General features: G+C 40.8%; 13 non-coding genes across 13 annotated transcripts; all 13 read right to left on the reverse strand.

Annotated features, from left to right (window-relative positions):
* Positions 1 to 318: 318 nt before the first annotated feature.
* On the reverse strand, positions 319 to 401 carry TRNAL-CAG (transfer RNA leucine (anticodon CAG)). Its single transcript has one exon. It is a non-coding gene; the product is annotated as a tRNA-Leu (tRNA).
* Positions 402 to 2,476: 2,075 nt separating this feature from the next.
* Positions 2,477 to 2,559, reverse strand: TRNAL-CAG (transfer RNA leucine (anticodon CAG)). Its single transcript has one exon. It is a non-coding gene; the product is annotated as a tRNA-Leu (tRNA).
* Positions 2,560 to 3,313: 754 nt separating this feature from the next.
* Positions 3,314 to 3,396, reverse strand: TRNAL-CAG (transfer RNA leucine (anticodon CAG)). Its single transcript has one exon. It is a non-coding gene; the product is annotated as a tRNA-Leu (tRNA).
* Positions 3,397 to 4,150: 754 nt separating this feature from the next.
* TRNAL-CAG (transfer RNA leucine (anticodon CAG)) lies at positions 4,151 to 4,233 on the reverse strand. Its single transcript has one exon. It is a non-coding gene; the product is annotated as a tRNA-Leu (tRNA).
* A 2,774-nt stretch (positions 4,234 to 7,007) lies between these two features.
* Positions 7,008 to 7,090, reverse strand: TRNAL-CAG (transfer RNA leucine (anticodon CAG)). Its single transcript has one exon. It is a non-coding gene; the product is annotated as a tRNA-Leu (tRNA).
* A 1,365-nt stretch (positions 7,091 to 8,455) lies between these two features.
* TRNAL-CAG (transfer RNA leucine (anticodon CAG)) lies at positions 8,456 to 8,538 on the reverse strand. Its single transcript has one exon. It is a non-coding gene; the product is annotated as a tRNA-Leu (tRNA).
* Positions 8,539 to 15,647: 7,109 nt separating this feature from the next.
* On the reverse strand, positions 15,648 to 15,730 carry TRNAL-CAG (transfer RNA leucine (anticodon CAG)). Its single transcript has one exon. It is a non-coding gene; the product is annotated as a tRNA-Leu (tRNA).
* Positions 15,731 to 16,726: 996 nt separating this feature from the next.
* TRNAL-CAG (transfer RNA leucine (anticodon CAG)) lies at positions 16,727 to 16,809 on the reverse strand. Its single transcript has one exon. It is a non-coding gene; the product is annotated as a tRNA-Leu (tRNA).
* Positions 16,810 to 17,805: 996 nt separating this feature from the next.
* On the reverse strand, positions 17,806 to 17,888 carry TRNAL-CAG (transfer RNA leucine (anticodon CAG)). The gene has a single exon. It is a non-coding gene; the product is annotated as a tRNA-Leu (tRNA).
* A 2,444-nt stretch (positions 17,889 to 20,332) lies between these two features.
* TRNAL-AAG (transfer RNA leucine (anticodon AAG)) lies at positions 20,333 to 20,415 on the reverse strand. The gene has a single exon. It is a non-coding gene; the product is annotated as a tRNA-Leu (tRNA).
* A 996-nt stretch (positions 20,416 to 21,411) lies between these two features.
* TRNAL-CAG (transfer RNA leucine (anticodon CAG)) lies at positions 21,412 to 21,494 on the reverse strand. The gene has a single exon. It is a non-coding gene; the product is annotated as a tRNA-Leu (tRNA).
* A 2,444-nt stretch (positions 21,495 to 23,938) lies between these two features.
* TRNAL-AAG (transfer RNA leucine (anticodon AAG)) lies at positions 23,939 to 24,021 on the reverse strand. The gene has a single exon. It is a non-coding gene; the product is annotated as a tRNA-Leu (tRNA).
* Positions 24,022 to 24,775: 754 nt separating this feature from the next.
* Positions 24,776 to 24,858, reverse strand: TRNAL-AAG (transfer RNA leucine (anticodon AAG)). The gene has a single exon. It is a non-coding gene; the product is annotated as a tRNA-Leu (tRNA).
* Positions 24,859 to 26,856: the final 1,998 nt, after the last annotated feature.

The raw sequence follows: 26,856 nt of genomic DNA on the forward strand, positions 1-26,856 counted from the left end.
AGAAAAACTACCCTGGGAGGTACCCAGCAGTAGTTTAGTGGAGTTCCATTCTCTATAACATTCACTCAAGTAAGCAGAGGAATCGGTATTGTCTTACATAGTTTACTTAAATATGAGTATTCAAAAGTGGGATTTAAATCCACGCCTTCACGAGAGACTGCTCGGTCATCCTATCCTACACAAATAAGAAAACTTTCAAGATTGGATGCCAAGCCAGTCATCTGAAGAGTCTAACATTTTGGGGCGTGTTTTGGCATAGTGGGTTTTTTCACTAGCGCTGTCGGAATGACATTGCAGTGTGTTTAATAAAAGTTGTATTGTCAGAAGTGGGATTTGAACCCACGCCTCCAGGGGAGACTGCGACCTGAACGCAGCGCCTTAGACCGCTCGGCCATCCTGACTTATAGAAAAGCCAAGCCTTTCAGAAATGGAAGAAAAAACCGTCATGTTAAGGGTCCAGTTTTTGGGAATTTAAAATAGAAAGATTAGAACTGTTTCTTGTCCATTTCCATCATGTAGTTATTGGTTTATGATTAACAGTGCTGTAACAAAGAGGTCCTGAAGAACCCTTGTTCTTGCTTTAACCTGAAAATACAGAAAAACTACCCTGGGAGGTACCCAGCAGTAGTTTAGTGGAGTTCCATTCTCTATAACATTCACTCAAGTAAGCAGAGGAATCTGTATTGTCTTACATAGTTACTTAAATATGAAATAGAAAATAGAAAGATTAGTACTGTTTCTTGTCCATTTCCATCATGTAGTTATTGGTTTATGATTAACAGTGCTGTAAAAAAGAGGTCCTGAAGAACCCTTGTTCTTGCTTTAACCTGAAAATACAGAAAAACTACCCTGGGAGGTACCCAGCAGTAGTTTAGTGGAGTTCCATTCTCTATAACATTCACTCAAGTAAGCAGAGGAATCTGTATTGTCTTACATAGTTACTTAAATATGAAATTGAAAATTGAAAGATTAGTACTGTTTCTTGTCCATTTCCATCATGTAGTTATTGGTTTATGATTAACAGTGCTGTAAAAAAGAGGTCCTGAAGAACCCTTGTTCTTGCTTTAACCTGAAAATACAGAAAAACTACCCTGGGAGGTACCCAGCAGTAGTTTAGTGGAGTTCCATTCTCTATAACATTCACTCAAGTAAGCAGAGGAATCGGTATTGTCTTACATAGTTTACTTAAATATGAGTATTCAAAAGTGGGATTTAAATCCACGCCTTCACGAGAGACTGCTCGGTCATCCTATCCTACACAAATAAGAAAACTTTCAAGATTGGATGCCAAGCCAGTCATCTGAAGAGTCTAACATTTTGGGGCGTGTTTTGGCATAGTGGGTTTTTTCACTAGCGCTGTCGGAATGACATTGCAGTGTGTTTAATAAAAGTTGTATTGTCAGAAGTGGGATTTGAACCCACGCCTCCAGGGGAGACTGCGACCTGAACACAGCGCCTTAGACAACTCGGCCATCCTGACTTATAGAAAAGCCAAGCCTTTCAGATATGGAAGAAAAAACCGTCATGTTAAGGGTCCAGTTTTTGGGAATTTAAAATAGAAAGATTAGAACTGTTTCTTGTCCATTTCCATCATGTAGTTATTGGTTTATGATTAACAGTGCTGTAACAAAGAGGTCCTGAAGAACCCTTGTTCTTGCTTTAACCTGAAAATACAGAAAAACTACCCTGGGAGGTACCCAGCAGTAGTTTAGTGGAGTTCCATTCTCTATAACATTCACTCAAGTAAGCAGAGGAATCTGTATTGTCTTACATAGTTACTTATATATGAAATAGAAAATAGAAAGATTAGTACTGTTTCTTGTCCATTTCCATCATGTAGTTATTGGTTTATGATTAACAGTGCTGTAAAAAAGAGGTCCTGAAGAACCCTTGTTCTTGCTTTAACCTGAAAATACAGAAAAACTACCCTGGGAGGTACCCAGCAGTAGTTTAGTGGAGTTCCATTCTCTATAACATTCACTCAAGTAAGCAGAGGAATCTGTATTGTCTTACATAGTTACTTAAATATGAAATTGAAAATTGAAAGATTAGTACTGTTTCTTGTCCATTTCCATCATGTAGTTATTGGTTTATGATTAACAGTGCTGTAAAAAAGAGGTCCTGAAGAACCCTTGTTCTTGCTTTAACCTGAAAATACAGAAAAACTACCCTGGGAGGTACCCAGCAGTAGTTTAGTGGAGTTCCATTCTCTATAACATTCACTCAAGTAAGCAGAGGAATCGGTATTGTCTTACATAGTTTACTTAAATATGAGTATTCAAAAGTGGGATTTAAATCCACGCCTTCACGAGAGACTGCTCGGTCATCCTATCCTACACAAATAAGAAAACTTTCAAGATTGGATGCCAAGCCAGTCATCTGAAGAGTCTAACATTTTGGGGCGTGTTTTGGCATAGTGGGTTTTTTCACTAGCGCTGTCGGAATGACATTGCAGTGTGTTTAATAAAAGTTGTATTGTCAGAAGTGGGATTTGAACCCACGCCTCCAGGGGAGACTGCGACCTGAACGCAGCGCCTTAGACCGCTCGGCCATCCTGACTTATAGAAAAGCCAAGCCTTTCAGAAATGGAAGAAAAAACCGTCATGTTAAGGGTCCAGTTTTTGGGAATTTAAAATAGAAAGATTAGAACTGTTTCTTGTCCATTTCCATCATGTAGTTATTGGTTTATGATTAACAGTGCTGTAACAAAGAGGTCCTGAAGAACCCTTGTTCTTGCTTTAACCTGAAAATACAGAAAAACTACCCTGGGAGGTACCCAGCAGTAGTTTAGTGGAGTTCCATTCTCTATAACATTCACTCAAGTAAGCAGAGGAATCTGTATTGTCTTACATAGTTACTTAAATATGAAATAGAAAATAGAAAGATTAGTACTGTTTCTTGTCCATTTCCATCATGTAGTTATTGGTTTATGATTAACAGTGCTGTAAAAAAGAGGTCCTGAAGAACCCTTGTTCTTGCTTTAACCTGAAAATACAGAAAAACTACCCTGGGAGGTACCCAGCAGTAGTTTAGTGGAGTTCCATTCTCTATAACATTCACTCAAGTAAGCAGAGGAATCGGTATTGTCTTACATAGTTTACTTAAATATGAGTATTCAAAAGTGGGATTTAAATCCACGCCTTCACGAGAGACTGCTCGGTCATCCTATCCTACACAAATAAGAAAACTTTCAAGATTGGATGCCAAGCCAGTCATCTGAAGAGTCTAACATTTTGGGGCGTGTTTTGGCATAGTGGGTTTTTTCACTAGCGCTGTCGGAATGACATTGCAGTGTGTTTAAAAAAAGTTGTATTGTCAGAAGTGGGATTTGAACCCACGTCTCCAGGGGAGACTGCGACCTGAACGCAGCGCCTTAGACCGCTCGGCCATCCTGACTTATAGAAAAGTCAAGCCTTTCAGATATGGAAGAAAAAACCGTCATGTTAAGGGTCCAGTTTTTGGGAATTTAAAATAGAAAGATTAGAACTGTTTCTTGTCCATTTCCATCATGTAGTTATTGGTTTATGATTAACAGTGCTGTAACAAAGAGGTCCTGAAGAACCCTTGTTCTTGCTTTAACCTGAAAATACAGAAAAACTACCCTGGGAGGTACCCAGCAGTAGTTTAGTGGAGTTCCATTCTCTATAACATTCACTCAAGTAAGCAGAGGAATCTGTATTGTCTTACATAGTTACTTAAATATGAAATAGAAAATAGAAAGATTAGTACTGTTTCTTGTCCATTTCCATCATGTAGTTATTGGTTTATGATTAACAGTGCTGTAAAAAAGAGGTCCTGAAGAACCCTTGTTCTTGCTTTAACCTGAAAATACAGAAAAACTACCCTGGGAGGTACCCAGCAGTAGTTTAGTGGAGTTCCATTCTCTATAACATTCACTCAAGTAAGCAGAGGAATCGGTATTGTCTTACATAGTTTACTTAAATATGAGTATTCAAAAGTGGGATTTAAATCCACGCCTTCACGAGAGACTGCTCGGTCATCCTATCCTACACAAATAAGAAAACTTTCAAGATTGGATGCCAAGCCAGTCATCTGAAGAGTCTAACATTTTGGGGCGTGTTTTGGCATAGTGGGTTTTTTCACTAGCGCTGTCGGAATGACATTGCAGTGTGTTTAATAAAAGTTGTATTGTCAGAAGTGGGATTTGAACCCACGCCTCCAGGGGAGACTGCGACCTGAACGCAGCGCCTTAGACCACTCGGCCATCCTGACTTATAGAAAAGCCAAGCCTTTCAGATATGGAAGAAAAAACCGTCATGTTAAGGGTCCAGTTTTTGGGAATTTAAAATAGAAAGATTAGAACTGTTTCTTGTCCATTTCCATCATGTAGTTATTGGTTTATGATTAACAGTGCTGTAACAAAGAGGTCCTGAAGAACCCTTGTTCTTGCTTTAACCTGAAAATACAGAAAAACTACCCTGGGAGGTACCCAGCAGTAGTTTAGTGGAGTTCCATTCTCTATAACATTCACTCAAGTAAGCAGAGGAATCGGTATTGTCTTACATAGTTTACTTAAATATGAGTATTCAAAAGTGGGATTTAAATCCACGCCTTCACGAGAGACTGCTCGGTCATCCTATCCTACACAAATAAGAAAACTTTCAAGATTGGATGCCAAGACAGTCATCTGAAGAGTCTAACATTTTGGGTCGTGTTTAATAAAAGTTGTATTGTCAGAAGTGGGATTTGAACCCACGCCTCCAGGGGAGACTGCGACCTGAACGCAGCGCCTTAGACCGCTCGGCCGTCCTGACTTATAGAAAAGCCAAGCCTTTCAGAAATGGAAGAAAAAACCGTCATGTTAAGGGTCCAGTTTTTGGGAATTTAAAATAGAAAGATTAGAACTGTTTCTTGTCCATTTCCATCATGTAGTTATTGGTTTATGATTAACAGTGCTGTAACAAAGAGGTCCTGAAGAACCCTTGTTCTTGCTTTAACCTGAAAATACAGAAAAACTACCCTGGGAGGTACCCAGCAGTAGTTTAGTGGAGTTCCATTCTCTATAACATTCACTCAAGTAAGCAGAGGAATCTGTATTGTCTTACATAGTTACTTAAATATGAAATAGAAAATAGAAAGATTAGTACCGTTTCTTGTCCATTTCCATCATGTAGTTATTGGTTTATGATTAACAGTGCTGTAACAAAGAGGTCCTGAAGAACCCTTGTTCTTGCTTTAACCTGAAAATACAGAAAAACTACCCTGGGAGGTACCCAGCAGTAGTTTAGTGGAGTTCCATTCTCTATAACATTCACTCAAGTAAGCAGAGGAATCTGTATTGTCTTACATAGTTACTTAAATATGAAATAGAAAATAGAAAGATTAGTACTGTTTCTTGTCCATTTCCATCATGTAGTTATTGGTTTATGATTAACAGTGCTGTAAAAAAGAGGTCCTGAAGAACCCTTGTTCTTGCTTTAACCTGAAAATACAGAAAAACTACCCTGGGAGGTACCCAGCAGTAGTTTAGTGGAGTTCCATTCTCTATAACATTCACTCAAGTAAGCAGAGGAATCTGTATTGTCTTACATAGTTACTTAAATATGAAATTGAAAATTGAAAGATTAGTACTGTTTCTTGTCCATTTCCATCATGTAGTTATTGGTTTATGATTAACAGTGCTGTAACAAAGAGGTCCTGAAGAACCCTTGTTCTTGCTTTAACCTGAAAATACAGAAAAACTACCCTGGGAGGTACCCAGCAGTAGTTTAGTGGAGTTCCATTCTCTATAACATTCACTCAAGTAAGCAGAGGAATCGGTATTGTCTTACATAGTTTACTTAAATATGAGTATTCAAAAGTGGGATTTAAATCCACGCCTTCACGAGAGACTGCTCGGTCATCCTATCCTACACAAATAAGAAAACTTTCAAGATTGGATGCCAAGACAGTCATCTGAAGAGTCTAACATTTTGGGTCGTGTTTAATAAAAGTTGTATTGTCAGAAGTGGGATTTGAACCCACGCCTCCAGGGGAGACTGCGACCTGAACGCAGCGCCTTAGACCGCTCGGCCGTCCTGACTTATAGAAAAGCCAAGCCTTTCAGAAATGGAAGAAAAAACCATCATGTTAAGGGTCCAGTTTTTGGGAATTTAAAATAGAAAGATTAGAACTGTTTCTTGTCCATTTCCATCATGTAGTTATTGGTTTATGATTAACAGTGCTGTAACAAAGAGGTCCTGAAGAACCCTTGTTCTTGCTTTAACCTGAAAATACAGAAAAACTACCCTGGGAGGTACCCAGCAGTAGTTTAGTGGAGTTCCATTCTCTATAACATTCACTCAAGTAAGCAGAGGAATCTGTATTGTCTTACATAGTTACTTAAATATGAAATAGAAAATAGAAAGATTAGTACCGTTTCTTGTCCATTTCCATCATGTAGTTATTGGTTTATGATTAACAGTGCTGTAACAAAGAGGTCCTGAAGAACCCTTGTTCTTGCTTTAACCTGAAAATACAGAAAAACTACCCTGGGAGGTACCCAGCAGTAGTTTAGTGGAGTTCCATTCTCTATAACATTCACTCAAGTAAGCAGAGGAATCTGTATTGTCTTACATAGTTACTTAAATATGAAATAGAAAATAGAAAGATTAGTACTGTTTCTTGTCCATTTCCATCATGTAGTTATTGGTTTATGATTAACAGTGCTGTAAAAAAGAGGTCCTGAAGAACCCTTGTTCTTGCTTTAACCTGAAAATACAGAAAAACTACCCTGGGAGGTACCCAGCAGTAGTTTAGTGGAGTTCCATTCTCTATAACATTCACTCAGGTAAGCAGAGGAATCGGTATTGTCTTACATAGTTTACTTAAATATGAGTATTCAAAAGTGGGATTTAAATCCACGCCTTCACGAGAGACTGCTCGGTCATCCTATCCTACACAAATAAGAAAACTTTCAAGATTGGATGCCAAGCCAGTCATCTGAAGAGTCTAACATTTTGGGGCGTGTCGGAATGACATTGCAGTGTGTTTAAGAAAAGTTCTATTGTCAGAAGTGGGGTTTGAACCCACGCCTCCAGGGGAGACTGCGACCTGAACGCAGTGCCTTAGACCGCTCGGCCATCCCGACTTATAGAAAAGCCAAGCCTTTCAGAAATGGAAGAAAAAACCGTCATGTTAAGGGTCCAGTTTTTGGGAATTTAAAATAGAAAGATTAGAACTGTTTCTTGTCCATTTCCATCATGTAGTTATTGGTTTATGATTAACAGTGCTGTAACAAAGAGGTCCTGAAGAACCCTTGTTCTTGCTTTAACCTGAAAATACAGAAAAACTACCCTGGGAGGTACCCAGCAGTAGTTTAGTGGAGTTCCATTCTCTATAACATTCACTCAAGTAAGCAGAGGAATCTGTATTGTCTTACATAGTTTACTTAAAGGGAATGTGTTGCCAGAAAAACATGTTTTTTATTTAAAAATTAAACATTTAGTGTGTGGGTGATTAAACATTGTTCAAATTTTTTTTATTTTTTTCAGAGTCAGGAAATATTATAAATTATTTCTAATTTATAATACTACCCATTTTTGGTCACTAGATGGAGCTAGTTCCCAAAATTGCAGCATTGCAACATTGGGTTAAAAGCCCTCGCTCTAGTGAGCTCTCAGCATCCCCCCCTCCTTTATCCTGGCTAGTGCCGGGATAAACGAGGGGTTTGAACGGTGTAACCTCCTACACTGTGTGTCGCCATTTTTTGAGCTAACACACAGCGTAGTAGGTTTACATACAGTAGTAAACACACACAAACACGAACATACATTGAAATCTCTTACCTGCTCCTGCCGCCGCGGCTCCCTCCGGCCCGTCCGCTCCGTTTGCTGCCGCTGGTGCAAGTGCACAAACCCGGAAGCCGCGACCGGAAGTAGTAATATTATTGTCCGGCCGCGACTTCCGGTCCACAGGAAAATGGCGCCAGACGGCGCCAATTTCGAATTGGACTGTGTGGGAGCGGCGCATGCGCAGTTCCCACACAGACGCCGTACACGGAAGTAAATGGGACGGGAGCCGTTCACAGTCCCTATGGGACTGTGGCTGCCGTATTCCATGTCTGTATGTGTCGTTAATCGACACAGACAGAAATGGAACAAAAAATGCCAGCCCCCATAGGGAAGAAAAAGTGTAAAAATAAGAAAAAGTAAAACACAAACACACAAATGAATATAAACGTTTTTAATAAAGCACTAACATCTTTAACATATAAAAAAATAATTTGTGATGACACTGTTCCTTTAAATATGAGTATTCAAAAGTGGGATTTAAATCCACGCCTTCACGAGAGACTGCTCGGTCATCCTATCCTACACAAATAAGAAAACTTTCAAGATTGGATGCCAAGCCAGTCATCTGAAGAGTCTAACATTTTGGGGCGTGTTTTGGCATAGTGGGTTTTTTCACTAGCGCTGTCGGAATGACATTGCAGTGTGTTTAAGAAAAGTTGTATTGTCAGAAGTGGGATTTGAACCCACGCCTCCAGGGGAGACTGCGACCTGAACGCAGCGCCTTAGACCGCTCGGCCATCCTGACTTATAGAAAAGCCAAGCCTTTCAGAAATGGAAGAAAAAACCGTCATGTTAAGGGTCCAGTTTTTGGGACTTTAAAATAGAAAGATTAGAACTGTTTCTTGTCCATTTCCATCATGTAGTTATTGGTTTATGATTAACAGTGCTGTAACAAAGAGGTCCTGAAGAACCCTTGTTCTTGCTTTAACCTGAAAATACAGAAAAACTACCCTGGGAGGTACCCAGCAGTAGTTTAGTGGAGTTCCATTCTCTATAACAATCACTCAAGTAAGCAGAGGAATCTGTATTGTCTTACATAGTTACTTAACAGGTTCCCGACCGCTGGCCGTAAATATACGGCCAGCGGTCAGGGTCTCTAAAGTCCGGCGTATAGTATATATACGGCCGCACTTCAGAGACTGTGCACGCGCGATCGCGTGCACACAGCTCTATGCCCTGGCTGTTGCTAACAGCCATGGGCACTGGGCAGAATGTCAGGGGTCAATCTTTTGGCCCCTGAACATGTGATCGCTGTGACAACCAATCACAGCGATCACATGCATTTCTGCATAGAAAACAGTGTGCACGCGATCGCGTGCACACAGCCCTGTGCCCTCGCTGTTACCAACAGCTCTGGGCACTGGGCAGAGTATCAGGGACCAATCTGATGGTCCCTGAACATGTGGTCGCTGTGACAACCAATCACAGCGATCACATGCATTTCTGCTTATAAAACAGTGTGCACGCGATCGCGTGCACACAGCCCTGTGCCCGCGATCGCGTGCACACAGCCCTGTGCCCTCGCTGTTACCAACAGCTCTGGGCACTGGGCAGAGTATCAGGGACCAATCTGATGGTCCCTGAACATGTGGTCGCTGTGAAAATCACAGCGACCACATTTGTTTTATTTTGAGTTTTCTGGCAGTAAATCTCCTGCCTCTTTTCTTCTCCTCAAATATTGTTTCAGTTTGAGGAGAAGAAGAGACTCGGGAGAATTGCTGCCAGAAGATTACAGTGAAAAAAAAAAAACCAGTTACACTATAAAACATTCTCTGTATAGATAGATTTCTATCTATCTATACAATCTATCTATCCATCTATCTTTTTTTCTATCTATCTACCTTTCTTTCTTTTATTCTATTAGAATAGGCAGGTAGGGAGTATATAATTATATATATATCCACATATATATAATATATATAGCAATAGCGGTTTATTTTTAGCGGTAGTGTAGATATATATAGCAGTTAGGCCCCATGCACACGACAGCAAAAAACCTCCGTACGGAAGGGTGTCAGTGCCGTGGAAATGTTCCGGGAATTATGGAACATGTCCGTTCTTTCGCATTTTGCGGGCCGTGCTCCCATACTTTGTATGGGAGCACGGCACGAAAATGCGGCTGTCAGTCAGCGGCCGGCCGTGCCCGCGATCGCGGACAGCAATTGCGGGCACGGTCGTGTGCATGGGGCCTTAGTTTGTGTGTTTTATAAAAAAAATAAAAAAATAAAATTTGTTTAGTTAGTGTTAGTGTTAGTTACGTTATGGCGAGGAAGTTGTTTAGCGCCGAGGAGGCATACGCCATGCTGTGGTCTGAGTCGGAGACCGCATCAGAGATGGCGTCCGAGATGGAACCTGTTTTAGGTAGTGACGATGACAGCGTCACTTCAGGTTCATCTTCAGGGGACGTTGTCCCTGATGCAGTCGAAACTGCAGAACATGAAAGCGCAGGGCCAAGTAGCGCTGTAGCACGGGACAGCCTGGTCCCTCCAGTCCAGGCTCTTGTATGGGCACCTGCCCCATCTTTTGGGCCTAGAATCCACGGATTTACGGCCACTCCTGGCATAACCGTGGACAATACAAATTTTGTCCAAATGGATTACTTCCATTTATTTATAACGGACGACATCCTAAATCAGATTGTCCACGAAACAAATTTATATGCCACGCAATATATAAGGCAGAAACCTTCATCCACCCATGCCAGAGATTGGACGCCCACCAATTTGCAGGAATTAAAAAAAAATTTGGGGCTCACCCTAAATATGGGTATTGTCAAAAAGCCCTCCATTAGGTCTTACTGGTCAACAAGACCCGCCCAAGCCACCCCAGTATATTCTGCAGTAATGCCCAGGTCTCGTTATGAGACAATAATGAGGTTCCTCAACTTCAATGACAACGCACAGGCCCCCCAAGTACCGATGCAAACCGGGATCGGTTGTTCAAAATAAGACCGCTAATAAATTCCCTGAATAATTTATTTCTGCAACTCTACACCCCTGAGCAGAATGTAAGTGTGGACGAGCAGATATTTTGGAAGTGTTAGGGTATGTTCACACGGCCTATTTACGGACGTAAATCGGGCGTTTTTGCCCCGAATTACGTCCGAAAATAGCGCCTCAATAGCGCTGACAAACATCTGCCCATTGAAAGCAATGGGCAGACGTTTGTCTGTTCACACGAGGCGTATATTTACGCGCCGCTGTCAAATGACGGCGCGTAAATTGACGCCCGCGTAGAAGAAGTGACCTGTCACTTCTTTGGCCGTAATTGACTCCAATGAATAGCAGCGCTAATTACGGCCGTAATTGACGCGGCATTCAAGCGCCTGCACATGCCGGTACGGCTGAATTTACGGGGATGTTTTCAGGCTGAAACATCCCCGTAATTTCAGCCGTTACGGACCCCCGCCGTGTGAACATACCCTTATAGAAACTCTGTTGAGTTTTGTAAAACCAGCTTTGAAAAAAAGCGATATGTGAAATAATCTTCTTCTATCGTCCGCCCTCCTACATCTCTATGTGATAAATAAGGCCGCATATTTGGTATCCCCGTGCACGGGAGAAGTGGCAGAATGTGAACGGAGATTAATTTTGACCGTGGTCTATACCGTGTGTGAAAAATGCTGGTATAAACTGACGCATTTGCTAAAAAATTGCTAATTTTATTTTGTTCCATCTTATTCAAGAAACTTTCAGAAGAAAACTGGACTGTCTAAAAATATGATAAACCCCTTGAAGAAAACCTTGTGGGGTCTACTTGTGTGAATGAAGTCATTTATGGGGTGATTCTAATCTTTCAGCAGCATTAGGCCCCCCAGAAAACAGTATGCGGCTATAAAGTCAAGTGCAGAATTCCTGGACCGAAAAGGCCAAAAAGCCTCCTTTTATGCCAAGCCCTGGCACATGCCCGCACAGTGAATAAGGCACACATATTTGGTATCCCCATGCACGGGAGAAGTGGAAGAACGTGAAAGGAGATGAATTTTGGCCGTGGTTCATACCGTGTGTGAAAAATACTAGCCTAAACTGACGCATTTGCTAAAAAAGTGCTGATTTTATTTTGTTCCATCTTATTCAAGAAACTTTCAGAAGAAAACTGGACTTGCTAAAAATATGATAAACCCCTTGAAGGAAACCTTGTGGGGTCTACTTGTGTGAACGAAGTCATTTATGGGGTGTTTCCAATGTTTCAGCAGCATTACACCCCCCAGAAAACAGTATGCGGCTATAAAATCAAGTGCAGAATTCCTGGACCGAAAAGGCCAAAAAGCCTCTTTTTATGCCAAGCCCTGGCACATGCCCATGAATAAAGCACACATATTTGGTATCCCCATGCACGGGAGAAGAGGAAGAATGTGAAATGCGATGAATTTTGTCCGTGGTCCATTTTGTGTGTGAAAAAGCTAGCATAAACTGACGCATTTGTTAAAAAAAAAAGCTAATTTTATTTTGTTCCATCTTATTCAAGAAACTTTCAGAAGAAAACTGGACTGTCTAAAAATATGATAAACCCCTTGAAGGAAACCTTGTGGGGTCTACTTGTGTGAATGAAGTCATTTATGGGGTGTTTCTAATGTTTCAGCAGCATTAGGCCCCCCAGAAAACAGTACACTGCTATAAAATCAAATGCAGAATTCCTGGACCAAAAAGCCTCCTTTTATGCCAAGCCCTGGCACATGCCCGCACAGTGAATAAGGCACACATATTTGGTATCCCCATGCACGGGAGAAGTGGAAGAATGTGAAAGGAGATGAATTTTGACCGTGGTCTATACCGTGTGTGAAAAATGCTAGCCTAAACTGACGCATTTGCTAAAAAAGTGCTGATTTTATTTTGTTCCATCTTATTCAAGAAACTTTCAGAAGAAAACTGGACTTGCTAAAAATATGATAAACCCCTTGAAGAAAACCTTGTGGGGTCTACTTGTGTGAATGAAGTCATTTATGGGGTGTTTCTAATGTTTCAGCAGCATTACGCCCCCCAGAAAACAGTATGCGGCTATAAAATCAAATGCAAAATTCCTGGACCGAAAAGGCCAAAAAGCCTCCTTTTATGCCAAGCCATGGCACATGCCCGCACAGCGAATAAGGCACACATATTTGGTATCCCCATGCACGGGAGAAGTGGAAGAATGTGAAAGGAGATTAATTTTGTCCGTGGACTATACCGTGTGTGAAAAATGCTAGCCTAAACTGACGCATTTGCTAAAAAAGTCCTGATTTTATTTTGTTCCATCTTATTCAAGAAACTTTCAGAAGAAAACTGGACTTGCTAAAAATATGATAAACCCCTTGAAGGAAACCTTGTGGGGTCTACTTGTGTGAATGAAGTCATTTATGGGGTGATTCTAATCTTTCAGCAGCATTAGGCCCCCCAGAAAACAGTATGCGGCTCTAAAATCAAATGCAAAATTCCTGGACCGAAAAGGCCAAAAAGCCTCCTTTTATGCCAAGCCCTGGCACATGCCCGCACAGTGAATAAGGCACACATATTTGGTATCCCCATGCACGGGAGAAGTGGAAGAACGTGAAAGGAGATGAATTTTGTCCGTGGTCTATACCGTGTGTGAAAAATACTAGCCTAAACTGACGCATTTGCTAAAAAAGTGCTGATTTTATTTTGTTCCATCTTATTCAAGAAACTTTCAGAAGAAAACTGGACTTGCTAAAAATATGATAAACCCCTTGAAGGAAACCTTGTGGGGTCTACTTGTGTGAATGAAGTCATTTATGGGGTGATTCTAATCTTTCAGCAGCATTAGGCCCCCCAGAAAACAGTATGCGGCTCTAAAATCAAATGCAAAATTCCTGGACCGAAAAGGCCAAAAAGCCTCCTTTTATGCCAAGCCCTGGCACATGCCCGCACAGTGAATAAGGCACACATATTTGGTATCCCCATGCACGGGAGAAGTGGAAGAATGTGAAAGGAGATTAATTTTGTCCGTGGACTATACCGTGTGTGAAAAATGCTAGCCTAAACTGACGCATTTGCTAAAAAAGTCCTGATTTTATTTTGTTCCATCTTATTCAAGAAACTTTCAGAAGAAAACTGGACTTGCTAAAAATATGATAAACCCCTTGAAGGAAACCTTGTGGGGTCTACTTGTGTGAATGAAGTCATTTATGGGGTGATTCTAATCTTTCAGCAGCATTAGGCCCCCCAGAAAACAGTATGCGGCTCTAAAATCAAATGCAAAATTCCTGGACCGAAAAGGCCAAAAAGCCTCCTTTTATGCCAAGCCCTGGCACATGCCCGCACAGTGAATAAGGCACACATATTTGGTATCCCCATGCACGGGAGAAGTGGAAGAACGTGAAAGGAGATGAATTTTGTCCGTGGTCTATACCGTGTGTGAAAAATACTAGCCTAAACTGACGCATTTGCTAAAAAAGTGCTGATTTTATTTTGTTCCATCTTATTCAAGAAACTTTCAGAAGAAAACTGGACTTGCTAAAAATATGATAAACCCCTTGAAGGAAACCTTGTGGGGTCTACTTGTGTGAATGAAGTCATTTATGGGGTGTTTCTAATGTTTCAGCAGCATTACGCCCACCAGAAAACAGTATACGGCTCTAAAATCAAGTGCAGAATTCCTGGACCGAAAAGGCCAAAAAGCCTCCTTTTATGCCAAGCCCTGGCACATGCCCGCACAGTGAATAAGGCACACATATTTGGTATCCCCATGCACGGGAGAAGTGGAAGAACGTGAAAGGAGATGAATTTTGTCCGTGGTCTATACCGTGTGTGAAAAATACTAGCCTAAACTGACGCATTTGCTAAAAAAGTGCTGATTTTATTTTGTTCCATCTTATTCAAGAAACTTTCAGAAGAAAACTGGACTTGCTAAAAATATGATAAACCCCTTGAAGGAAACCTTGTGGGGTCTACTTGTGTGAATGAAGTCATTTATGGGGTGTTTCTAATGTTTCAGCAGCATTAGGCCCCCCAGAAAACAGTATGCGGCTCTAAAATCAAATGCAAAATTCCTGGACCGAAAAGGCCAAAAAGCCTCCTTTTATGCCAAGCCCTGGCACATGCCCGCACAGTGAATAAGGCTCACATATTTGGTATCCCCATGCACGGGAGAAGTGAAAGAATGTGAAAGGAGATTAATTTTGGCCGTGGTTCATACCGTGTGTGAAAAATGCTAGCATAAACCGACGCAATTGTTAAATTCTTGCATTTTTTTCCAATTTTGCCCACTTTAGAGAAAAAAAAAATAATTATATATACTCACAAATGCCACTAAAACAAAGCCCTATCTGTCCTTTAAAAAGGGTGTAAAATTCAAAGATGAACTTTATTCACCTGCTGAGTTATAGTCATCTAAAAAAGCGCATAGCAAAATTGTGAAATTTGCTCTGGTCATTTAGCTGTAAAACAGCCTAGTCCTTAACCGGTTAAATATGAAATAGAAAATAGAAAGATTAGTACTGTTTCTTGTCCATTTCCATCATGTAGTTATTGGTTTATGATTAACAGTGCTGTAAAAAAGAGGTCCTGAAGAACCCTTGTTCTTGCTTTAACCTGAAAATACAGAAAAACTACCCTGGGAGGTACCCAGCAGTAGTTTAGTGGAGTTCCATTCTCTATAACATTCACTCAAGTAAGCAGAGGAATCGGTATTGTCTTACATAGTTTACTTAAATATGAGTATTCAAAAGTGGGATTTAAATCCACGCCTTCACGAGAGACTGCTCGGTCATCCTATCCTACACAAATAAGAAAACTTTCAAGATTGGATGCCAAGCCAGTCATCTGAAGAGTCTAACATTTTGGGGCGTGTTTTGGCATAGTGGGTTTTTTCACTAGCGCTGTCGGAATGACATTGCAGTGTGTTTAATAAAAGTTGTATTGTCAGAAGTGGGATTTGAACCCACGTCTCCAGGGGAGACTGCGACCTGAACGCAGCGCCTTAGACCGCTCGGCCATCCTGACTTATAGAAAAGCCAAGCCTTTCAGATATGGAAGAAAAAACCGTCATGTTAAGGGTCCAGTTTTTGGGAATTTAAAATAGAAAGATTAGAACTGTTTCTTGTCCATTTCCATCATGTAGTTATTGGTTTATGATTAACAGTGCTGTAACAAAGAGGTCCTGAAGAACCCTTGTTCTTGCTTTAACCTGAAAATACAGAAAAACTACCCTGGGAGGTACCCAGCAGTAGTTTAGTGGAGTTCCATTCTCTATAACATTCACTCAAGTAAGCAGAGGAATCTGTATTGTCTTACATAGTTACTTAAATATGAAATAGAAAATAGAAAGATTAGTACTGTTTCTTGTCCATTTCCATCATGTAGTTATTGGTTTATGATTAACAGTGCTGTAAAAAAGAGGTCCTGAAGAACCCTTGTTCTTGCTTTAACCTGAAAATACAGAAAAACTACCCTGGGAGGTACCCAGCAGTAGTTTAGTGGAGTTCCATTCTCTATAACATTCACTCAAGTAAGCAGAGGAATCTGTATTGTCTTACATAGTTACTTAAATATGAAATAGAAAATTGAAAGATTAGTACTGTTTCTTGTCCATTTCCATCATGTAGTTATTGGTTTATGATTAACAGTGCTGTAAAAAAGAGGTCCTGAAGAACCCTTGTTCTTGCTTTAACCTGAAAATACAGAAAAACTACCCTGGGAGGTACCCAGCAGTAGTTTAGTGGAGTTCCATTCTCTATAACATTCACTCAAGTAAGCAGAGGAATCGGTATTGTCTTACATAGTTTACTTAAATATGAGTATTCAAAAGTGGGATTTAAATCCACGCCTTCACGAGAGACTGCTCGGTCATCCTATCCTACACAAATAAGAAAACTTTCAAGATTGGATGCCAAGCCAGTCATCTGAAGAGTCTAACATTTTGGGGCGTGTTTTGGCATAGTGGGTTTTTTCACTAGCGCTGTCGGAATGACATTGCAGTGTGTTTAATAAAAGTTGTATTGTCAGAAGTGGGATTTGAACCCACGCCTCCAGGGGAGACTGCGACCTGAACGCAGCGCCTTAGACCGCTCGGCCATCCTGACTTATAGAAAAGCCAAGCCTTTCAGAAATGGAAGAAAAAACCGTCATGTTAAGGGTCCAGTTTTTGGGAATTTAAAATAGAAAGATTAGAACTGTTTCTTGTCCATTTCCATCATGTAGTTATTGGTTTATGATTAACAGTGCTGTAACAAAGAGGTCCTGAAGAACCCTTGTTCTTGCTTTAACCTGAAAATACAGAAAAACTACCCTGGGAGGTACCCAGCAGTAGTTTAGTGGAGTTCCATTCTCTATAACATTCACTCAAGTAAGCAGAGGAATCTGTATTGTCTTACATAGTTACTTAAATATGAAATAGAAAATAGAAAGATTAGTACTGTTTCTTGTCCATTTCCATCATGTAGTTATTGGTTTATGATTAACAGTGCTGTAAAAAAGAGGTCCTGAAGAACCCTTGTTCTTGCTTTAACCTGAAAATACAGAAAAACTACCCTGGGAGGTACCCAGCAGTAGTTTAGTGGAGTTCCATTCTCTATAACATTCACTCAAGTAAGCAGAGGAATCTGTATTGTCTTACATAGTTACTTAAATATGAAATAGAAAATTGAAAGATTAGTACTGTTTCTTGTCCATTTCCATCATGTAGTTATTGGTTTATGATTAACAGTGCTGTAAAAAAGAGGTCCTGAAGAACCCTTGTTCTTGCTTTAACCTGAAAATACAGAAAAACTACCCTGGGAGGTACCCAGCAGTAGTTTAGTGGAGTTCCATTCTCTATAACATTCACTCAAGTAAGCAGAGGAATCGGTATTGTCTTACATAGTTTACTTAAATATGAGTATTCAAAAGTGGGATTTAAATCCACGCCTTCACGAGAGACTGCTCGGTCATCCTATCCTACACAAATAAGAAAACTTTCAAGATTGGATGCCAAGCCAGTCATCTGAAGAGTCTAACATTTTGGGGCGTGTTTTGGCATAGTGGGTTTTTTCACTAGCGCTGTCGGAATGACATTGCAGTGTGTTTAATAAAAGTTGTATTGTCAGAAGTGGGATTTGAACCCACGCCTCCAGGGGAGACTGCGACCTGAACGCAGCGCCTTAGACCGCTCGGCCATCCTGACTTATAGAAAAGCCAAGCCTTTCAGATATGGAAGAAAAAACCGTCATGTTAAGGGTCCAGTTTTTGGGAATTTAAAATAGAAAGATTAGAACTGTTTCTTGTCCATTTCCATCATGTAGTTATTGGTTTATGATTAACAGTGCTGTAAAAAAGAGGTCCTGAAGAACCCTTGTTCTTGCTTTAACCTGAAAATACAGAAAAACTACCCTGGGAGGTACCCAGCAGTAGTTTAGTGGAGTTCCATTCTCTATAACATTCACTCAAGTAAGCAGAGGAATCTGTATTGTCTTACATAGTTACTTAAATATGAAATAGAAAATTGAAAGATTAGTACTGTTTCTTGTCCATTTCCATCATGTAGTTATTGGTTTATGATTAACAGTGCTGTAAAAAAGAGGTCCTGAAGAACCCTTGTTCTTGCTTTAACCTGAAAATACAGAAAAACTACCCTGGGAGGTACCCAGCAGTAGTTTAGTGGAGTTCCATTCTCTATAACATTCACTCAAGTAAGCAGAGGAATCGGTATTGTCTTACATAGTTTACTTAAATATGAGTATTCAAAAGTGGGATTTAAATCCACGCCTTCACGAGAGACTGCTCGGTCATCCTATCCTACACAAATAAGAAAACTTTCAAGATTGGATGCCAAGCCAGTCATCTGAAGAGTCTAACATTTTGGGGCGTGTTTTGGCATAGTGGGTTTTTTCACTAGCGCTGTCGGAATGACATTGCAGTGTGTTTAATAAAGGTTGTATTGTCAGAAGTGGGATGTGAACCCACGCCTCCAGGGGAGACTGCGACCTGAACGCAGCGCCTTAGACCGCTCGGCCATCCTGACTTATAGAAAAGCCAAGCCTTTCAGATATGGAAGAAAAAACCGTCATGTTAAGGGTCCAGTTTTTGGGAATTTAAAATAGAAAGATTAGAACTGTTTCTTGTCCATTTCCATCATGTAGTTATTGGTTTATGATTAACAGTGCTGTAACAAAGAGGTCCTGAAGAACCCTTGTTCTTGCTTTAACCTGAAAATACAGAAAAACTACCCTGGGAGGTACCCAGCAGTAGTTTAGTGGAGTTCCATTCTCTATAACATTCACTCAAGTAAGCAGAGGAATCTGTATTGTCTTACATAGTTACTTAAATATGAAATAGAAAATAGAAAGATTAGTACTGTTTCTTGTCCATTTCCATCATGTAGTTATTGGTTTATGATTAACAGTGCTGTAAAAAAGAGGTCCTGAAGAACCCTTGTTCTTGCTTTAACCTGAAAATACAGAAAAACTACCCTGGGAGGTACCCAGCAGTAGTTTAGTGGAGTTCCATTCTCTATAACATTCACTCAAGTAAGCAGAGGAATCTGTATTGTCTTACATAGTTTACTTAAAGGGAATGTGTTGCCAGAAAAACATGTTTTTTATTTAAAAATTAAACATTTAGTGTGTGGGTGATTAAACATTGTTCAAATTTTTTTTATTTTTTTCAGAGTCAGGAAATATTATAAATTATTTCTAATTTATAATACTACCCATTTTTGGTCACTAGATGGAGCTAGTTCCCAAAATTGCAGCATTGCAACATTGGGTTAAAAGCCCTCGCTCTAGTGAGCTCTCAGCATCCCCCCCTCCTTTATCCTGGCTAGTGCCGGGATAAACGAGGGGTTTGAACGGTGTAACCTCCTACACTGTGTGTCGCCATTTTTTGAGCTAACACACAGCGTAGTAGGTTTACATACAGTAGTAAACACACACAAACACGAACATACATTGAAATCTCTTACCTGCTCCTGCCGCCGCGGCTCCCTCCGGCCCGTCCGCTCCGTTTGCTGCCGCTGGTGCAAGTGCACAAACCCGGAAGCCGCGACCGGAAGTAGTAATATTATTGTCCGGCCGCGACTTCCGGTCCACAGGAAAATGGCGCCAGACGGCGCCAATTTCGAATTGGACTGTGTGGGAGCGGCGCATGCGCAGTTCCCACACAGACGCCGTACACGGAAGTCAATGGGACGGGAGCCGTTCACAGTCCCTATGGGACTGTGGCTGCCGTATTCCATGTCTGTATGTGTCGTTAATCGACACAGACAGAAATGGAACAAAAAATGGCAGCCCCCATAGGGAAGAAAAAGTGTAAAAATAAGAAAAAGTAAAACACAAACACACAAATGAATATAAACGTTTTTAATAAAGCACTAACATCTTTAACATATAAAAAAATAATTTGTGATGACACTGTTCCTTTAAATATGAGTATTCAAAAGTGGGATTTAAATCCACGCCTTCACGAGAGACTGCTCGGTAATCCTATCCTACACAAATAAGAAAACTTTCAAGATTGGATGCCAAGCCAGTCATCTGAAGAGTCTAACATTTTGGGGCATGTTTTGGCATAGTGGGTTTTTTCACTAGCGCTGTCGGAATGACATTGCAGTGTGTTTAAGAAAAGTTGTATTGTCAGAAGTGGGATTTGAACCCACGCCTCCAGGGGAGACTGTGACCTTAACGCAGCGCCTTAGACCGCTCGGCCATCCTGACTTATAGAAAAGCCAAGCCTTTCAGATATGGAAGAAAAAACCGTCATGTTAAGGGTCCAGTTTTTGGGACTTTAAAATAGAAAGATTAGAACTGTTTCTTGTCCATTTCCATCATGTAGTTATTGGTTTATGATTAACAGTGCTGTAACAAAGAGGTCCTGAAGAACCCTTGTTCTTGCTTTAACCTGAAAATACAGAAAAACTACCCTGGGAGGTACCCAGCAGTAGTTTAGTGGAGTTCCATTCTCTATAACATTCACTCAAGTAAGCAGAGGAATCTGTATTGTCTTACATAGTTACTTAAATATGAAATAGAAAATAGAAAGATTAGTACTGTTTCTTGTCCATTTCCATCATGTAGTTATTGGTTTATGATTAACAGTGCTGTAAAAAAGAGGTCCTGAAGAACCCTTGTTCTTGCTTTAACCTGAAAATACAGAAAAACTACCCTGGGAGGTACCCAGCAGTAGTTTAGTGGAGTTCCATTCTCTATAACATTCACTCAAGTAAGCAGAGGAATCTGTATTGTCTTACATAGTTACTTAAATATGAAATAGAAAATTGAAAGATTAGTACTGTTTCTTGTCCATTTCCATCATGTAGTTATTGGTTTATGATTAACAGTGCTGTAAAAAAGAGGTCCTGAAGAACCCTTGTTCTTGCTTTAACCTGAAAATACAGAAAAACTACCCTGGGAGGTACCCAGCAGTAGTTTAGTGGAGTTCCATTCTCTATAACATTCACTCAAGTAAGCAGAGGAATCGGTATTGTCTTACATAGTTTACTTAAATATGAGTATTCAAAAGTGGGATTTAAATCCACGCCTTCACGAGAGACTGCTCGGTCATCCTATCCTACACAAATAAGAAAACTTTCAAGATTGGATGCCAAGCCAGTCATCTGAAGAGTCTAACATTTTGGGGCGTGTTTTGGCATAGTGGGTTTTTTCACTAGCGCTGTCGGAATGACATTGCAGTGTGTTTAATAAAAGTTGTATTGTCAGAAGTGGGATTTGAACCCACGCCTCCAGGGGAGACTGCGACCTGAACGCAGCGCCTTAGACCGCTCGGCCATCCTGACTTATAGAAAAGCCAAGCCTTTCAGATATGGAAGAAAAAACCGTCATGTTAAGGGTCCAGTTTTTGGGAATTTAAAATAGAAAGATTAGAACTGTTTCTTGTCCATTTCCATCATGTAGTTATTGGTTTATGATTAACAGTGCTGTAAAAAAGAGGTCCTGAAGAACCCTTGTTCTTGCTTTAACCTGAAAATACAGAAAAACTACCCTGGGAGGTACCCAGCAGTAGTTTAGTGGAGTTCCATTCTCTATAACATTCACTCAAGTAAGCAGAGGAATCTGTATTGTCTTACATAGTTACTTAAATATGAAATAGAAAATTGAAAGATTAGTACTGTTTCTTGTCCATTTCCATCATGTAGTTATTGGTTTATGATTAACAGTGCTGTAAAAAAGAGGTCCTGAAGAACCCTTGTTCTTGCTTTAACCTGAAAATACAGAAAAACTACCCTGGGAGGTACCCAGCAGTAGTTTAGTGGAGTTCCATTCTCTATAACATTCACTCAAGTAAGCAGAGGAATCGGTATTGTCTTACATAGTTTACTTAAATATGAGTATTCAAAAGTGGGATTTAAATCCACGCCTTCACGAGAGACTGCTCGGTCATCCTATCCTACACAAATAAGAAAACTTTCAAGATTGGATGCCAAGCCAGTCATCTGAAGAGTCTAACATTTTGGGGCGTGTTTTGGCATAGTGGGTTTTTTCACTAGCGCTGTCGGAATGACATTGCAGTGTGTTTAATAAAGGTTGTATTGTCAGAAGTGGGATGTGAACCCACGCCTCCAGGGGAGACTGCGACCTGAACGCAGCGCCTTAGACCGCTCGGCCATCCTGACTTATAGAAAAGCCAAGCCTTTCAGATATGGAAGAAAAAACCGTCATGTTAAGGGTCCAGTTTTTGGGAATTTAAAATAGAAAGATTAGAACTGTTTCTTGTCCATTTCCATCATGTAGTTATTGGTTTATGATTAACAGTGCTGTAACAAAGAGGTCCTGAAGAACCCTTGTTCTTGCTTTAACCTGAAAATACAGAAAAACTACCCTGGGAGGTACCCAGCAGTAGTTTAGTGGAGTTCCATTCTCTATAACATTCACTCAAGTAAGCAGAGGAATCTGTATTGTCTTACATAGTTACTTAAATATGAAATAGAAAATAGAAAGATTAGTACTGTTTCTTGTCCATTTCCATCATGTAGTTATTGGTTTATGATTAACAGTGCTGTAAAAAAGAGGTCCTGAAGAACCCTTGTTCTTGCTTTAACCTGAAAATACAGAAAAACTACCCTGGGAGGTACCCAGCAGTAGTTTAGTGGAGTTCCATTCTCTATAACATTCACTCAAGTAAGCAGAGGAATCTGTATTGTCTTACATAGTTTACTTAAAGGGAATGTGTTGCCAGAAAAACATGTTTTTTATTTAAAAATTAAACATTTAGTGTGTGGGTGATTAAACATTGTTCAAATTTTTTTTATTTTTTTCAGAGTCAGGAAATATTATAAATTATTTCTAATTTATAATACTACCCATTTTTGGTCACTAGATGGAGCTAGTTCCCAAAATTGCAGCATTGCAACATTGGGTTAAAAGCCCTCGCTCTAGTGAGCTCTCAGCATCCCCCCCTCCTTTATCCTGGCTAGTGCCGGGATAAACGAGGGGTTTGAACGGTGTAACCTCCTACACTGTGTGTCGCCATTTTTTGAGCTAACACACAGCGTAGTAGGTTTACATACAGTAGTAAACACACACAAACACGAACATACATTGAAATCTCTTACCTGCTCCTGCCGCCGCGGCTCCCTCCGGCCCGTCCGCTCCGTTTGCTGCCGCTGGTGCAAGTGCACAAACCCGGAAGCCGCGACCGGAAGTAGTAATATTATTGTCCGGCCGCGACTTCCGGTCCACAGGAAAATGGCGCCAGACGGCGCCAATTTCGAATTGGACTGTGTGGGAGCGGCGCATGCGCAGTTCCCACACAGACGCCGTACACGGAAGTCAATGGGACGGGAGCCGTTCACAGTCCCTATGGGACTGTGGCTGCCGTATTCCATGTCTGTATGTGTCGTTAATCGACACAGACAGAAATGGAACAAAAAATGGCAGCCCCCATAGGGAAGAAAAAGTGTAAAAATAAGAAAAAGTAAAACACAAACACACAAATGAATATAAACGTTTTTAATAAAGCACTAACATCTTTAACATATAAAAAAATAATTTGTGATGACACTGTTCCTTTAAATATGAGTATTCAAAAGTGGGATTTAAATCCACGCCTTCACGAGAGACTGCTCGGTAATCCTATCCTACACAAATAAGAAAACTTTCAAGATTGGATGCCAAGCCAGTCATCTGAAGAGTCTAACATTTTGGGGCGTGTTTTGGCATAGTGGGTTTTTTCACTAGCGCTGTCGGAATGACATTGCAGTGTGTTTAAGAAAAGTTGTATTGTCAGAAGTGGGATTTGAACCCACGCCTCCAGGGGAGACTGTGACCTTAACGCAGCGCCTTAGACCGCTCGGCCATCCTGACTTATAGAAAAGCCAAGCCTTTCAGATATGGAAGAAAAAACCGTCATGTTAAGGGTCCAGTTTTTGGGACTTTAAAATAGAAAGATTAGAACTGTTTCTTGTCCATTTCCATCATGTAGTTATTGGTTTATGATTAACAGTGCTGTAACAAAGAGGTCCTGAATAACTCTTGTTCTTGCTTTAACCTGAAAATACAGAAAAACTACCCTGGGAGGTACCCAGCAGTAGTTTAGTGGAGTTCCATTCTCTATAACATTCACTCAAGTAAGCAGAGGAATCTGTATTGTCTTACATAGTTACTTAAATATGAAATAGAAAATAGAAAGATTAGTACTGTTTCTTGTCCATTTCCATCATGTAGTTATTGGTTTATGATTAACAGTGCTGTAAAAAAGAGGTCCTGAAGAACCCTTGTTCTTGCTTTAACCTGAAAATACAGAAAAACTACCCTGGGAGGTACCCAGCAGTAGTTTAGTGGAGTTCCATTCTCTATAACATTCACTCAAGTAAGCAGAGGAATCGGTATTGTCTTACATAGTTTACTTAAATATGAGCATTCAAAAGTGGGATTTAAATCCACGCCTTCACGAGAGACTGCTCGGTCATCCTATCCTACACAAATAAGAAAACTTTCAAGATTGGATGCCAAGCCAGTCATCTGAAGAGTCTAACATTTTGGGGCGTGTTTTGGCATAGTGGGTTTTTTCACTAGCGCTGTCGGAATGACATTGCAGTGTGTTTAAGAAGAGTTGTATTGTCAGAAGTGGGATTTGAACCCACGCCTCCAGGGGAGACTGCGACCTTAACGCAGCGCCTTAGACCGCTCGGCCATCCTGACTTATAGAAAAGCCAAGCCTTTCAGAAATGGAAGAAAAAACCGTCATGTTAAGGGTCCAGTTTTTGAGAATTTAAAATAGAAAGATTAGAACTGTTTCTTGTCCATTTCCATCATGTAGTTATTGGTTTATGATTAACAGTGCTGTAACAAAGAGGTCCTGAAGAACCCTTGTTCTTGCTTTAACCTGAAAATACAGAAAAACTACCCTGGGAGGTACCCAGCAGTAGTTTAGTGGAGTTCCATTCTCTATAACATTCACTCAAGTAAGCAGAGGAATCTGTATTGTCTTACATAGTTACTTAAATATGAAATAGAAAATAGAAAGATTAGTACTGTTTCTTGTCCATTTCCATCATGTAGTTATTGGTTTATGATTAACAGTGCTGTAAAAAAGAGGTCCTGAAGAACCCTTGTTCTTGCTTTAACCTGAAAATACAGAAAAACTACCCTGGGAGGTACCCAGCAGTAGTTTAGTGGAGTTCCATTCTCTATAACATTCACTCAAGTAAGCAGAGGAATCGGTATTGTCTTACATAGTTTACTTAAATATGAGCATTCAAAAGTGGGATTTAAATCCACGCCTTCACGAGAGACTGCTCGGTCATCCTATCCTACACAAATAAGAAAACTTTCAAGATTGGATGCCAAGCCAGTCATCTGAAGAGTCTAACATTTTGGGGCGTGTTTTGGCATAGTGGGTTTTTTCACTAGCGCTGTCGGAATGACATTGCAGTGTGTTTAATAAAAGTTGTATTGTCAGAAGTGGGATTTGAACCCACGCCTCCAGGGGAGACTGCGACCTGAATGCAGCGCCTTAGACCGCTCGGCCATCCAGACCTATAGAAAAGCCAAGCCTTTCAGAAAAATAAGAAAAAGCGGTAGTGTAGATATATATAGCAGTTAGGCCCCATGCACACGACAGCAAAAAACCTCCGTACGTAAGGGTGTCAGTGCCGTGGAAATGTTCCGGGAATTATGGAACATGTCCGTTCTTTCGCATTTTGCGGGCCGTGCTCCCATACTTTGTATGGGAGCACGGCACGAAAATGCGGCTGTCAGTCAGCGGCCGGCCGTGCCCGCGATCGCGGACAGCAATTGCGGGCACGGTCGTGTGCATGGGGCCTTAGTTTGTGTGTTTTATAAAAAAAATAAAAAAATAAAATTTGTTTAGTTAGTGTTAGTGTTAGTTACGTTATGGCGAGGAAGTTGTTTAGCGCCGAGGAGGCATACGCCATGCTGTGGTCTGAGTCGGAGACCGCATCAGAGATGGCGTCCGAGATGGAACCTGTTTTAGGTAGTGACGATGACAGCGTCACTTCAGGTTCATCTTCAGGGGACGTTGTCCCTGATGCAGTCGAAACTGCAGAACATGAAAGCGCAGGGCCAAGTAGTGCTGTAGCACGGGACAGCCTGGTCCCTCCAGTCCAGGCTCTTGTATGGGCACCTGCCCCATCTTTTGGACCTAGAATCCACGGATTTACGGCCACTCCTGGCATAACCGTGGACAATACAAATTTTGTCCAAATGGATTACTTCCATTTATTTATAACGGACGACATCCTAAATCAGATTGTCCACGAAACAAATTTATATGCCACGCAATATATAAGGCAGAAACCTTCATCCACCCATGCCAGAGATTGGACGCCCACCAATTTGCAGGAATTAAAAAAAAATTTGGGGCTCACCCTAAATATGGGTATTGTCAAAAAGCCCTCCATTAGGTCTTACTGGTCAACAAGACCCGCCCAAGCCACCCCAGTATATTCTGCAGTAATGCCCAGGTCTCGTTATGAGACAATAATGAGGTTCCTCAACTTCAATGACAACGCACAGGCCCCCCCAAGTACCGATGCAAACCGGGATCGGTTGTTCAAAATAAGACCGCTAATAAATTCCCTGAATAATTTATTTCTGCAACTCTACACCCCTGAGCAGAATGTAAGTGTGGACGAGCAGATATTTTGGAAGTGTTAGGGTATGTTCACACGGCCTATT

This window comes from Rhinoderma darwinii, chromosome 3 (genome assembly GCF_050947455.1).
Source record: "Rhinoderma darwinii isolate aRhiDar2 chromosome 3, aRhiDar2.hap1, whole genome shotgun sequence".
Taxonomy (NCBI): domain Eukaryota; kingdom Metazoa; phylum Chordata; class Amphibia; order Anura; family Rhinodermatidae; genus Rhinoderma; species Rhinoderma darwinii.